This window comes from Mastigoproctus giganteus, chromosome 7 (assembly GCF_048544385.1).
Source record: "Mastigoproctus giganteus isolate SK-2022 chromosome 7, ASM4854438v1, whole genome shotgun sequence".
In the NCBI taxonomy this organism is placed as follows: domain Eukaryota; kingdom Metazoa; phylum Arthropoda; class Arachnida; order Uropygi; family Thelyphonidae; genus Mastigoproctus; species Mastigoproctus giganteus.
In genome coordinates, this window is record NC_143581.1 from 115,586,816 (window position 1) to 115,599,302 (window position 12,487).

The 12,487-nt window shown below is 38.6% G+C and overlaps 1 protein-coding gene across 11 annotated transcripts in view; it reads right to left on the bottom strand.

The window, feature by feature from the left end:
* LOC150083163 (uncharacterized) overlaps positions 1-12,487 on the bottom strand; it is a 1,214,634-nt gene that overhangs the window by 385,391 nt on the left and 816,756 nt on the right. The window lies entirely within an intron of this gene.

The window sequence follows — 12,487 nt, forward strand, 5'->3', positions numbered from 1 at the left end:
GATAGCAGATCTTTATTTAAAATTCCTTTCAAAATAGGAGTAATTTGGGTTGCATGCTTTGATAACAATATGGTTTGCCATACTCAATTATGTAGAGAAGAGAGAACTGTGGCATGACAGATTGTGAGTTGAGTATGAAAGGTTGGACAGAAAGGTGAACCTAAAGCAGAAAGAAGATAAAAGTGAGTAAGATGTGTATGACATATTGCTGGGACATCAGAGATATGGTGTCACACACATATAACAAATACAGAATTGGAATTTGGGGAGAACAATGTAAGAGAAAGAATTAAGAAGGGAGTAGGGGTTATGCTGTTAGCTAAGAAACACATAAAATCGAAGGAAGTGCATCCAGTAGACATGGGTGGACAGTGCAATGTTGAGTTAGTTTGGTGTGACATCAGAACTGGGAAAGCAAATTTGAGAGTAGGAGTATGTAATAGACCTAATGACTCAGGTGAGAACAATGCACAGCTGTACAGAGAAATTGAGTGGGCCAGTAAATCAGATTGTCTTATAATGTGGGATTTTAACTTCCCAGATATTGACTAGAACTTGCGGTTTGGTCACTCACACACTAGCAAGATTTTGTGGATTTATTGGGTAATTGTTTTCTACAGCAGAACATTCAAGAGGCAACCAGAGGGAGTAATACTCTATCTGATTATCAGCATTGATCATTCATGCATTAAGAATCTCCGGGTAAAGGAACCACTTGGTGGCAGTGAGCATAGTGTACTGATGTGGGATTTACTCAAAGATATAACTAACATCAGAGGTAAAAGGAAGGGTTTTTTCTTTTGTAAAGGTGACTACAGTGGTCATAGACAATTTTTAAATTCTATACAATGGGACCAACAGCAAATTCTAAATAGGAAGAATTCAAGGAATTAATCTTGGAAGTTACAAGGCTTTTCATGCCAACTAAGAAATACTGTTCAAGGTTTATGCAATTCATTTTATCCATTTGCATCCATTTGGATGTCAGATGAATTAATGAGACCTGCGGTAGAGAAGAAAAATCCATGGGATGCATATCAATTATCAAAAGACACAGATGCCTATGGAAGATATAAGCTAGTCTGTAATCATAACAAAGGCACTTGGGGTTGATGGGATCTATCCAGTTATATTAAACGAGGCAGCAAAGGAAGCAAGCAAACCCTTAGCCATTATTATGACAGCATCCTTGAACTCAGAGGAGTTCCCACAGAACGGAGCTGTGCAAATGTATGACCAACTCTCAAAGGGGGATCAAAGGGTGACACAAATAACTACAGACCTGCTACTTTAACTTCTGTTCCAGGAAAAAGAGTCATTTGCAAAAGAAGCATTTCAGGATCATATTGACAAGACGGCAGTTATATTTCAGACACCGCTTGGGCTTGTTAAGGGGAAATCTTGTCTGACTAATCTGATTGGATCCTATGAAGTGGTCACATAGGAACTGAATAACAAAATAATTTCCTAAAATCCAAATACTTGGATTTTAGGAAAGCTTTTAATACTGTTGCACACGAAAAACTACTGTAGAAATTGAAGCAGTATGGCATTTAGGGCCATACTGCTCCAATTTTGTATAAGGCCTGCTGCTATGGATTGGTGTGTGGGAGAAGATGGAGAGTGGTAATCAATGGACTTTGTGCTCTTTGTGCAGAGTCCCCCAGGGTTCAGTGTTTAGCCCATTGCTGTTTTCTATATTTATCAATGACATTAATGAAGGCATATCAGGCTTAACATCCAAGTTGCAGACGATACAAAGGCTGGCAGGGCTGTTAATGACAGTAATGACAGTACACTACTGCAACAGGATCTAGAAAAGTTGGGCAGATGGTCTGAGAGGTGGTAACTGAAGTTTAACATTGTCAAATTCAAAGTGCTGTATAATTGCAGCATCTGGAGACTAGGCACCTTTGAGGTGATCTGATTGAGGTATATAAGGCCTGAAATGGTTTAATGCTGATGGGATTCTTCCTCTTACTCAGATTACACACCAGAAAAGGCATAAATCCAAATTGAGGAAAGACAGTTGTAGAATAGATGTGCAGAAATTTGTCTTTAGCCAGGAGATGGTTGATTGCTGAAACAAACTTCCAAAGGACACAAACTTAAGGGCACAAAAGGTGATATAGTTGTACACGTTGGCACTAATGATATTAAGAGTAGGAGACAGGCGGAATTACTTAACAAGTACAGGTCACTGTTGAAAAAAAGCCGTGAAGTAGGGTTGAATTTGAAAGTGTCTGCAATTCTGCCCAGACACGATAGGAGGGAGTATATAATGAGAGCCTTGTCGATCAATTCGGCCCTGGAAAGATTGTGCAAGGCTCAAGGGGTAGAATTTTTTTCAGCCAGGACTGTACTTGTTAACAGGAGAGATTGCTTCTACAGGGATGGGATACACTTAAATAGAAAGGGTGCAAGAATATTTGCTGATGCTATCGAGGCAGTGTTAAGTGGGTCGGAAAACTGCTAGCTTGGGGGGGAGACAAAGACTAACAGATTAACAGTAGCCACTGGCAGAGGTGAAAGAGATTCTTGCACTGCTTCTATTGGAATGAGCAATGGCAAAAGCCTGAAAAACAAGATGCAGGATATTTCAGAGACTGCTGGAAGTCATTGCGGTACAAGTAAACACATGGGTTGTGTTAGGGTAGCTAAGAATAGAAATAGGTGCATGTATACTTGCGTGTACACCAATGTTAGGAGTTTAGTAAATAAATTTGATGAATTTGAGGTATTGCTCAAAACATCAAAGGCAGATATTGTTGGGATATCAGAGACGTGGTGTCACACAGATATAAGGAATGCAGAACTGGAATTTGGGGAGTACAACGTCTACAGAAAGGACAGACAGGATAGGAAGGGAGGAGGGGTTATGCTATTAGTTAAGAAACACATAAAATCCAAGGAAGTGAAGCCAGTCGACATCGATGGACAGGGCAGTGTCGAGTCAGTTTGGTGTGACATAAGCATAGGTAAATCAAAATTGAGAGTAGGAGTGTGCTATAGGCCTAATGACTCTGATGAGTATAATCAGAGAGTGACTCTGATGAGTATAATCAGTAAATCAGAGAGTCTTATAATGGGGGATTTTAATTTCCCAGATATTGACTGGAATTTGTGGGTTGGTCACTCACACACTAGCAAGGCTTTTGTGGATTTATTGGATGATTGTTTTCTAAACCAGCATGTTCGGGAGGCAACTAGAGGGAGTAATACTCTTGATCTGATTATCAGTAGTGATTCTTCATGCATTAAGAATCTGCAGATAAAGGAACCACTAGGTGGCAGTGATCACAGTGTGCTGAAGTGGGATTTACTCAAAGAGGTAACTACCATTAGGGGTAAAGGGAAGGGTTACTGCTTCCGTAAAGGCGACTACGATGGACTGAGACAGTATTTAAATTCTATACAGTGGGACCAACTGATGATGTTACCAACAGCAAATTCAAAATGGGAAGCATTCAAAGTACTTATATTGGAAGCTACTAGGCTTTACATACCAACCAAGAAATATCGTTCAAGGTTTAGGCCAAAATGGATGTCAGATGAACTAATGAGGCATATGGCAGAGAAGAAAAATGCATGGGATACTTACAAATTAACACATGACACAGAAGCCTATGATAGATACAAGTTGATATGCAACCAAGTTACAAAGGAGGTTAGGCAGGCAAAGGCAGATTACGAGAAATCCTTGGCAAAGGATGCAAAGAAAAACAGCAAAGAGTTCTTTACTTATGTAAACTCAAGAAGGAAAGGGATGAATCAGATTGGTCCACTGGATGTTGATGGTTCAACAGTTGAGGATTCTGCTCAGGTGGCTAACAATCTAAACGAGTATTTTGCATCTACATTCACACATGAGGAGTTATTCAGGAAGGGGGAATGTCGTAGGTGAAGTAAACATTGGCAGTGAGCTAGATGATTTTCTAATAACTGAGAGGAAAGTGGAGGAGAAATTGTTGAGGATAAACAAAAAAAAGGCACCCGGGGTGGATGGGATCTATCCAGTTATATTAAAGGAGGCAGCAAAGGAAGTAAGCAAACCCCTAGCCATAATTATGAGAGCTTCTTTGGACTCAGGGGAGGTACCCATAGACTGGAGATGTGCAAATGTAACCCCAATTCACAAAGGAGGATCAAAGGCTGACACAAGTAATTATAGACCTGTTAGTTTAACTTCAGTTTCAGGAAAATTAATGGAGGCACTGGTTAAAGAAGCACTGCAGGATCATCTAGACAAGAATTCAGTTATAGCTCAGACACAGCATGGTTTTGTTAAGGGCAGGTCTTGTCTGGCCAATTTGATTGGATACTATGATGTAGTCACAAAAGAACTGGATGCAGGGAATAACTTTGATATTATATATTTGGATCTTAGAAAGGCTTTTGATACTGTTGCGCATGGAAGACTGCTGCACAAATTGGAGCAGTGTGGCATTGGAGGCAAATTGCTGCTAGGGATAAAGGGATGGTTGAGTGGCAGAAGACAGAGAGTGGTAATCAATGGACACTGCTCAACGTGGACTAATGTTATTAGTGGAGTTCCTCAGGGTTCAGTGTTGGGTCCATTGTTGTTTTCTGTATTTATAAATGATATTGATGATGGTATATCAAGCTTAATGTCCAAGTTTGCAGACGATACAAAGGTTGGAAGGGTTGTTAAGGACACTACTGATGCTATGCTGCTGCAACAGGATCTGGAAAGGTTGAGCAGATGGGCTGAGAGGTGGCAAATGAAGTTTAACATTGACAAATGTAAAGTACTACATATGGGAAACAGTAACCCCAGATCAACGTATCAACTCTGTGGTACTAATCTGACAGTGGTAGAGAATGAAAAGGACGTGGGGGTGGTTGTGCAGGCAGATATGAAGTTCTCTGAGCAGTGCAGACGAGCTGCAAGAGTAGCTCATGGTGTCTTGTCAATGATATACAGGAATTTTTCTAGCAGGGATAGGGATGTGATTATTCCCTTGTATAAGGCATTGGTCAGGCCACACCTTGAGTACTGTATACAGGTCTGGGGGCCTCATTTCAAGAAGGATGTAGAGCTGCTGGAACGAGTACAGAGAAGGGCAACAAGATTAGTGAATGGAACAAAGGGTTGCTCTTATGAAGAAAGGCTTAAGTTTTGCAAATTACAGAGTCTGGGGACTAGGCATCGGCGAGGTGATCTGATAGAGGTGTATAAGGCTTTGAATGGCTTGAGCATGCTCAATGCCGATGGGATTCTTCCTCTTGCTCAGAATAATCACCTGAGAGGGCATAAAATCCAATTGAGGAAGGACGAATGTCGGATAGATGTGCGGAAATTTGTCTTTAGCCAGTGGGCAGTTGGTTTGTGGAATAGACTTCCATCACTTGTTGTTGAAGTTGATAGCCTAAACAAATTTAAGGTTCAGCTGGACAGGTATTTCGAACGAACGGAGGGGTGAAATGGAAGTAGTGGTTGTGGTTTTTTTTTTTTTTGGCTGATGCTGAATAAGCTTGCTTTCTTGCATCATATGCCTCTACTAATGCTAATGCTAATGCTAATGCTGTTGTTGTTATTGTGGAAGTTGACAACTTAAATGCTTAAATAAATTGAAGGCAGAACTAGACAAATTTTTGGAACGAATGGATGTGTTTTTTTGTTTTTTTTTTTTGGCTGATGCTCTATAAGCTTGCTTTCAAGCATCATATGCATCTACTAATGCTAATGCCCTTAGTCTTGTAAGCATGATTTCTTCATTACAGTTTGAATTAACTGGAATGTTGAGACTGAACATTCAGTTTAATTTGAAGTCCGCTGCCTTCTTTACTTTTGCTAGATTATTTGTCGGTAGTTTACACTTTGATTTATTACAAAATTTTTTCAGTCAGTGAAAGGATTTTAAAAGCTGCACCATTTTAAAAGTTGCTTTATACAAAGGAAGAAACACGTCCTTATCCCTGCTAGCAAAATTCCAGTGTATATCATTGACAAGACACCATGAGCTACTCTGGCAGCCTGTCTACTCTGATCAGAAAAGCTCATATATGACTGCAAAATTATCCCAGATCTTTTTCATTCTCCAATACCCTGAGTGTTGTACTGCATGGTTGGTACGTCACTATGAGGTTACTTCTACCTATGTTCAATACTTTGCATCCGCCAATGTTAAACTTCAGTTGCCACCTATCTGCAAATCTGCCCAACTTTTTTAGATCCTGTTGCAATAGTGTACTGTTATTTAACAACCCTGCCAACTTTTGTATTGCCTAAAAACTGGGACATTAACCCTAAAATACTTTCATCTATATCATAGATAAATAAAGAAAACAACAATGGGCCTAACACTGAAAGCTGGGGAACTCCACTAAGAACATTAGCCCACAAAGAGAAATGTCCATTGATTACTATTATTTATCTTCTCCCACTCAACCATCCTTTTATCCATAGCAGCAACTTGCCCTTAATGCCACACTGCTCCAATTTATACAGCAGTCTTCCATGTGCAACAGTAACAAAAGCTTTCCTGAAATCCAAGTATACGATATGAAAATTATTTTTTGCATCCAATCCCTTTGTGACCACCTCATAGTATCCAATCAGATTGGTCAGAAACCCAAGTTGGGTCTGAAATATAACTGCAGTCTTGTCAATATGATCCTGCAATACTTCTTTAACCAGTGACTCCATTATTTTTCCTGGAACGGAAGTTAAACTAACAGGTCAGTAATTACTGTGGTCACCCTTCGATCCTACTTTGTGAATTAGGGATATAATTGCACATCTCCCTCTGTGGGGACTCCCCATTGAGTCCAAAGATGCTGTCATAATTATGGCTACAGTTTTGCTTACTTCCTTTGCTGCTGCTGCATTTAATATAACTGGATAGATCCCACCACCCCAGTTGTTTTTCTTATGTTTAACTTCAACAATTTCTCCTCCACTTTGCTCTCCACTTCCCTAAAGAATTCCTCACGTGTGAATGTAGTTGCAAAATACTCATTTAGTTTGTCAGCTACTTAAGCAAGATAATTAACAGTAGAACCATCAATATCAAGTGGACCAATCTGATTCATCCACCTTCCTTCTAGAGTTTACATAAGTAAAGAAGTCCTTCCTGTTGTTCTTTGCATACTTTGCCAAAGATTTCTCGAATTCAACCTTCACTTGCTTAACCTGCTTTGTGACTTGAAATATCTATTGTAGGCATCTGTTTTGCCTGAAAATTTACATGCATCCAATGCATTTTTATTCTCTGCCACAAATATCAATAGTTCATTATTTAGGTCTAACATATATGTCTAAACCTTGAATAGCTGGTATGAATAGTCTAGTAGCTTCCAAGATTAATTCCTTGAATGCTTTCCATTTAGATTTTGCTATTGGTAACATCATCAGTTGGTCCCACTGTATAGAATTTAAAAACTGTCTGAGACTACGGTAGTCACCTTTACAAAAGCAAAAACCATTCCCTTTACTCCTGATAGTAGTTATATCTTTGAGTGAATCCCACATCAAAACACTGTGATCACTGCCACAAAGTGGTTCCTCTATCTGCAGATTCTTAATGCTTGCATATCACTAATGATGATCAGATTAAGAGTATTACTCCCCCTTGTTGCATCTCAAACATTCTGGTGTACAAAATAATCATCCAATAAATTCAGAAAAATCTTGCTATTGTACGAGTGAGCAACCCACAAGTTCCAGTCAATATCTGGGTTGTTAAAATCCCAAATTATAAGACATTCAGATTTATTGAGCCACGCTATTTCTCTCTACTGTTGTTCATTATACTCATCAGAATCATTAGGCTTATACATGCTCCTACTCTCAGTTTTGCTTTCCCAGTGCTTATGTCACACCAAACTGACTCACCATTGCACTGTCCACCCACGTGTCTATCCTTTCTCTACACATTGTTCTCCTCAAATTCCAATTATCCATTCCTTATATCTGTGTGACACCACGTTTCTGATATCCCAAAAATATCCACTTTTGATACCTTGACTAGAACTTCAAACTGATCAAATTTATTTACTATACTCCTAGCACTGGTGTGCATTCAAGTATACATGGACCCATTCTTACTCTTAGTTACCCTAACACGACCCATGTATTTACCATGTTCCAAGGTAACTCCCAGCAGTTCTTGAAATCCCCAGCTGTTGTTGTTTATTTGGTTTTTAGGAGCATTAGCAACTAAGGCCACATTGCTCCGGGATATGCGGTGGTCATTCCCTGACCTTTCCGCATCCTCCGTATTTGGTGGTGATGGGCACAAACCCCGGTCTAATCAAGAAGCATGTGCTACGCACTGCTGCTCCTTCCCACCTGGCTACGGAGGCACCGAAATCCCCAGCAATTTGCTTTTCAGGCTGCTACTCATTCCAATAGAATTAGTGCAAGAATCACTTTTACCTCTGCCTGCAGTTAATGTTAATCTATTATTCTGTGTATACCCCAAGCTAGCAACTTTCCAACTGACTTAACACTGCCTCGATAGCATCAGCAAATATTCTTGCACCCTTTCTATTTAAGTGTATCCCAGCCCTGTAAAAACAGTCTCTCCTGTTAACAAGCACAGACCATGCTGAAAAAAATTCCACCCCATGAGCCTTGCACAATCTCTCCATTGCCGAATTGATTGACAAGGCTCTGATCATATACTCCCTGCTATCATGTCTGGGAAGAATTGCAGCCACTTTCAAATTTAACCTATCTCACAACTTTTTTTTAACCTTGACCTGTACTTGTTAAGTAAGTCCACAGATCTCCTACTCTTAACGTTATTAGTGCCAACGTGTAGCACAATATTACTTTTTTGCACTTAAAATACGTTATCTCCCCTACAACGTCATTAACTTTTGCTTCTGGCAGACATATCCTTGTGCTATCCTTTTTACACAATATATTTCCCATTTCCCTGACAATTGCGTCACTGAGAAATACTAGCTCCTGCAAAACCAGCTTATTCTGCCTTGAAGATTGCCACTGTGTTGCCCAAGGCACAAGAGTAAGCTCTGGCGTTGAGTTGGGCAGCTGAGCACTTGATGGGCCCTATTTTAATTCCTTCGAGAGCATCTACCCTAATTTTAAAACTCTTATAGATGCCCAGCAGAATGCTGAGTTGGTGCCTAATATCTTTATACTCTCTGCACCTAACACACACACGAAGACATCCTCCTTGGCTAGATCATGTCCTGTTCCAGAAAGCTGCACAAATATTTCACAAGTTGCATATTTTTTTAAGACTGCGATGTGTTGGAAAATCACACCCTTTGGTTCTCCCCCTCCCCGAGCCACAGCAGTCCCACTACTTTTTGCCTTTCCTGCTCTATTCTGAGTTCCACTTAAATACAATTGATTATTTAATTGATTAGCAATGAATATTAATAAGATGAATAAATTTAACTGATTTATTGGCAGTACCACACTAAACTATGATTCCTAAATACAGTGATATGTATTACACTATCTAGTTTTACATTATACCTTACATTATCGAGTTTGTGATATATGTTGCACTATACCTAACGATCAAAATGTTAAATTAATTAAGCAATGTTAATTTGATAATAAGAAAATTATCCTAACTCCAACCTACATGATTCGAACTTTGGATCTACATATTTACCACCATTAAAAATTAGAATTCCCCTACCACTCACTCTACAATACTATAAGAATGGTGGCAAGTTCCTAATGACCCAAAGGTTCTACATATATTAATTAATCTCTAGCTAAATTCAAAATAAACTAAAGAGGGTGAATAGGCCTAAAAAGCTTCTTATAGAATATGATTTAATATAACAATTAGGTCAGTAAAATGGAAAATATTTCTCAAAAACTTATCAGTTTCCTGGAGCTGAAAATTCATGAATGGTGAATTTTTTATCTACAGTTAAGCCAAGAAATTGGACAGTAGGTACAAATGGTATGATATGGTCATCCAGCTTAAGAAATGGGTCAGGATGGAGATAGTGCCTTCTACAGAAATGAATTGCAACTGATTTTTCACATGATATGCAAAAACCATTATCAGCAGTCCAAGTTGTAATCCTATTAAGAGTACCTTGAAGTTGTCTCTCAATCATTCTCATGTTTTGGAGTGGCAAGATATGCTAAAGTCATTTGTGTATAAAGTAATTAAAATGGTGGTTGAAATGGTCTTAGTTACTTAGTTTATTTTTATGATGAAGAGGATGGCACTTAAAATGAAGCCCTGTGATACACCTTCTACTTGGATAAAGTTACAAGAAAGGATATATTGATTGCACACCTGAAAAGATCACTGCTTCAGAAAGCTCTATGTGAACTACCCCCAAAGCCTGATGTGTATAGATTGTGCAAAATTTCTTAACACCACACTGTTTCTAAAGCTTTCTCTATATCTAAATAAACTGTAGTCAGATGTTCTTCTTTTTTATGAATGCATTATGAATCTGGGTTTCTGTTTGAATCAAGAGGTCTAAAGTTGATGTACCAGTATTAAATCCACATTGTGATGAGCTGATATCATTGTATTTGATCAGTGATCAGGTGAGATGAGAGTTTTTCATTTTTTTTCATTATTTTTACCATACAGCTGGTGAGGGCAACAGGCCAAGAGTGATGTGGATTCATTCAGTCTTTGCCAGGGTTTAATAATGCTATGATAGGTGTATGGCACCAAGTATATGGGAAAGCATTTTCTGTAAAAATCCAGTTATATTGGAGTAAAACATGAAGGACCTCTTCACTGAGCTCTTTTAAGATGGAATAGTGAACTACATCTTAAAAGGTCTGCTGGACCTGATGGAGTAGTGAACCCCATCAGGTCCTCCAGCACCAGATCTTGAACTGTCAAGAGCAAGCAGTAGTTTGATTATTGTGAAAGGGAATAGTTGTATGGTTGCTGGAGATCAGTGTCAAAATTTAGGGTCTGTTTTTCAGCAATGGACTTTAATTTCTGAAAACTGGAAGGTACAAAAATATGGCAGAGGTTTGAGCAAAAGACTCTCTGAGAGTGCTGCCTATGCTTTGAGGTAGCAAAACATTTTAATTATGCATTTTATTTATTATAATAACAGCCCTGGACATATTATTGGCATGGACTGGAAATCACACACCTGGATAACCCGAGCACTAATTTTATATTTTTCAGTCATATACTGTTCACTTTCCTACAACTCAAATTTTCCACACTCTGGGCTATTAGTGTAATACAAGGGCAGGAGTGTCTATTTCTATCCTAGTTTCCTGCTAGCAAACTGCTATATAATTACCTATAACTACAAAACACAACGTGTAGCCAGTCGCAAGATAGGCGAGTAAATATGCAAATACAGAAAACACATATGCAGGACATATACCCATAAATAGCATATATGAGGGATGATCATTTAATTTATGGACTAGTGAAAGGTCTTATCTTAATTTTCATCATCTGAATCTTCTGTGGATTTCTCCTTCTCGAAAAACTCTCCCTTGAACTTTACACACTTTCGCCACCATCGTACCCATGCATTAAATGTTTTTTGTAACCCATTTTTTGAAAGACTGCAAAGTGCTTCCATTGTGGCTCTGTGAGCATTGTTGTCAGACATGAAATGCTTGCCTTTCAGATCTTTCTTCAGACATGGAAACAGAAAGAAATCATACAGGGCTAATTCTGGTGAATAAGGGGGATGTAGCAGAACCTTGGCACCTACAGCAGTGATCACTGCCTGCACAACTTTTAGCCATATGGGACCTGGCATGGTCTTGATGGAGAAACTACTTCATACCGGAAAGTTTGGTCACACCGGATATGGCTGTCCTACCAAGACACTCATTACCATATGCTTCATTCATCTCTTTAACTGTTTCCGATGCATTTAAGCCCCATCTGACACAATAATCAATCACATATCGCTGTTCAATTTGTATGTCCAACACGATATTTGCTTCAAAATGATCATCACTGACACGTGGCTAAAAAAACTCACTTAAAGCAACACTAGCTCGACAAGTACTGGCATGCACACACAGAGTCTGCTCAACAGCGATCAGGGAGAGTGCCTCTAGTAGCAGTTATGGAAAGTTCACACAATAAACATAAAATCTTGCACTGGTCCGTGAATTAAACAATCACCCCCTGTGTGTGCATGTGTCTTTTGGTCTCATGGCTCACTGGGTATAATTTTAATTAATAGCTTTATTCTAAATCCTTATGATAAAATCTTATCTTACATCTTCTTTTTTGGCCTAAAGGCTAACTTTAAATGCTTTTATTATGAATACACTCTTATTCAATTCATTTGGGCTTAGGGCTCACTTGGAAAGCGTTTATTGTACAGTATTGTACTTTAAATACTGTTCAAATACCTTATCTTAAATCCTTATATTACATACTGTTGTAATTACGTATATATATATATATATATATATGGAAACATATTTGTATAATAATTTCTATCATAAAATCCACCTATTAAAAATATTGTATATAATATATATAAATAAAATATTCTATATATTATATAT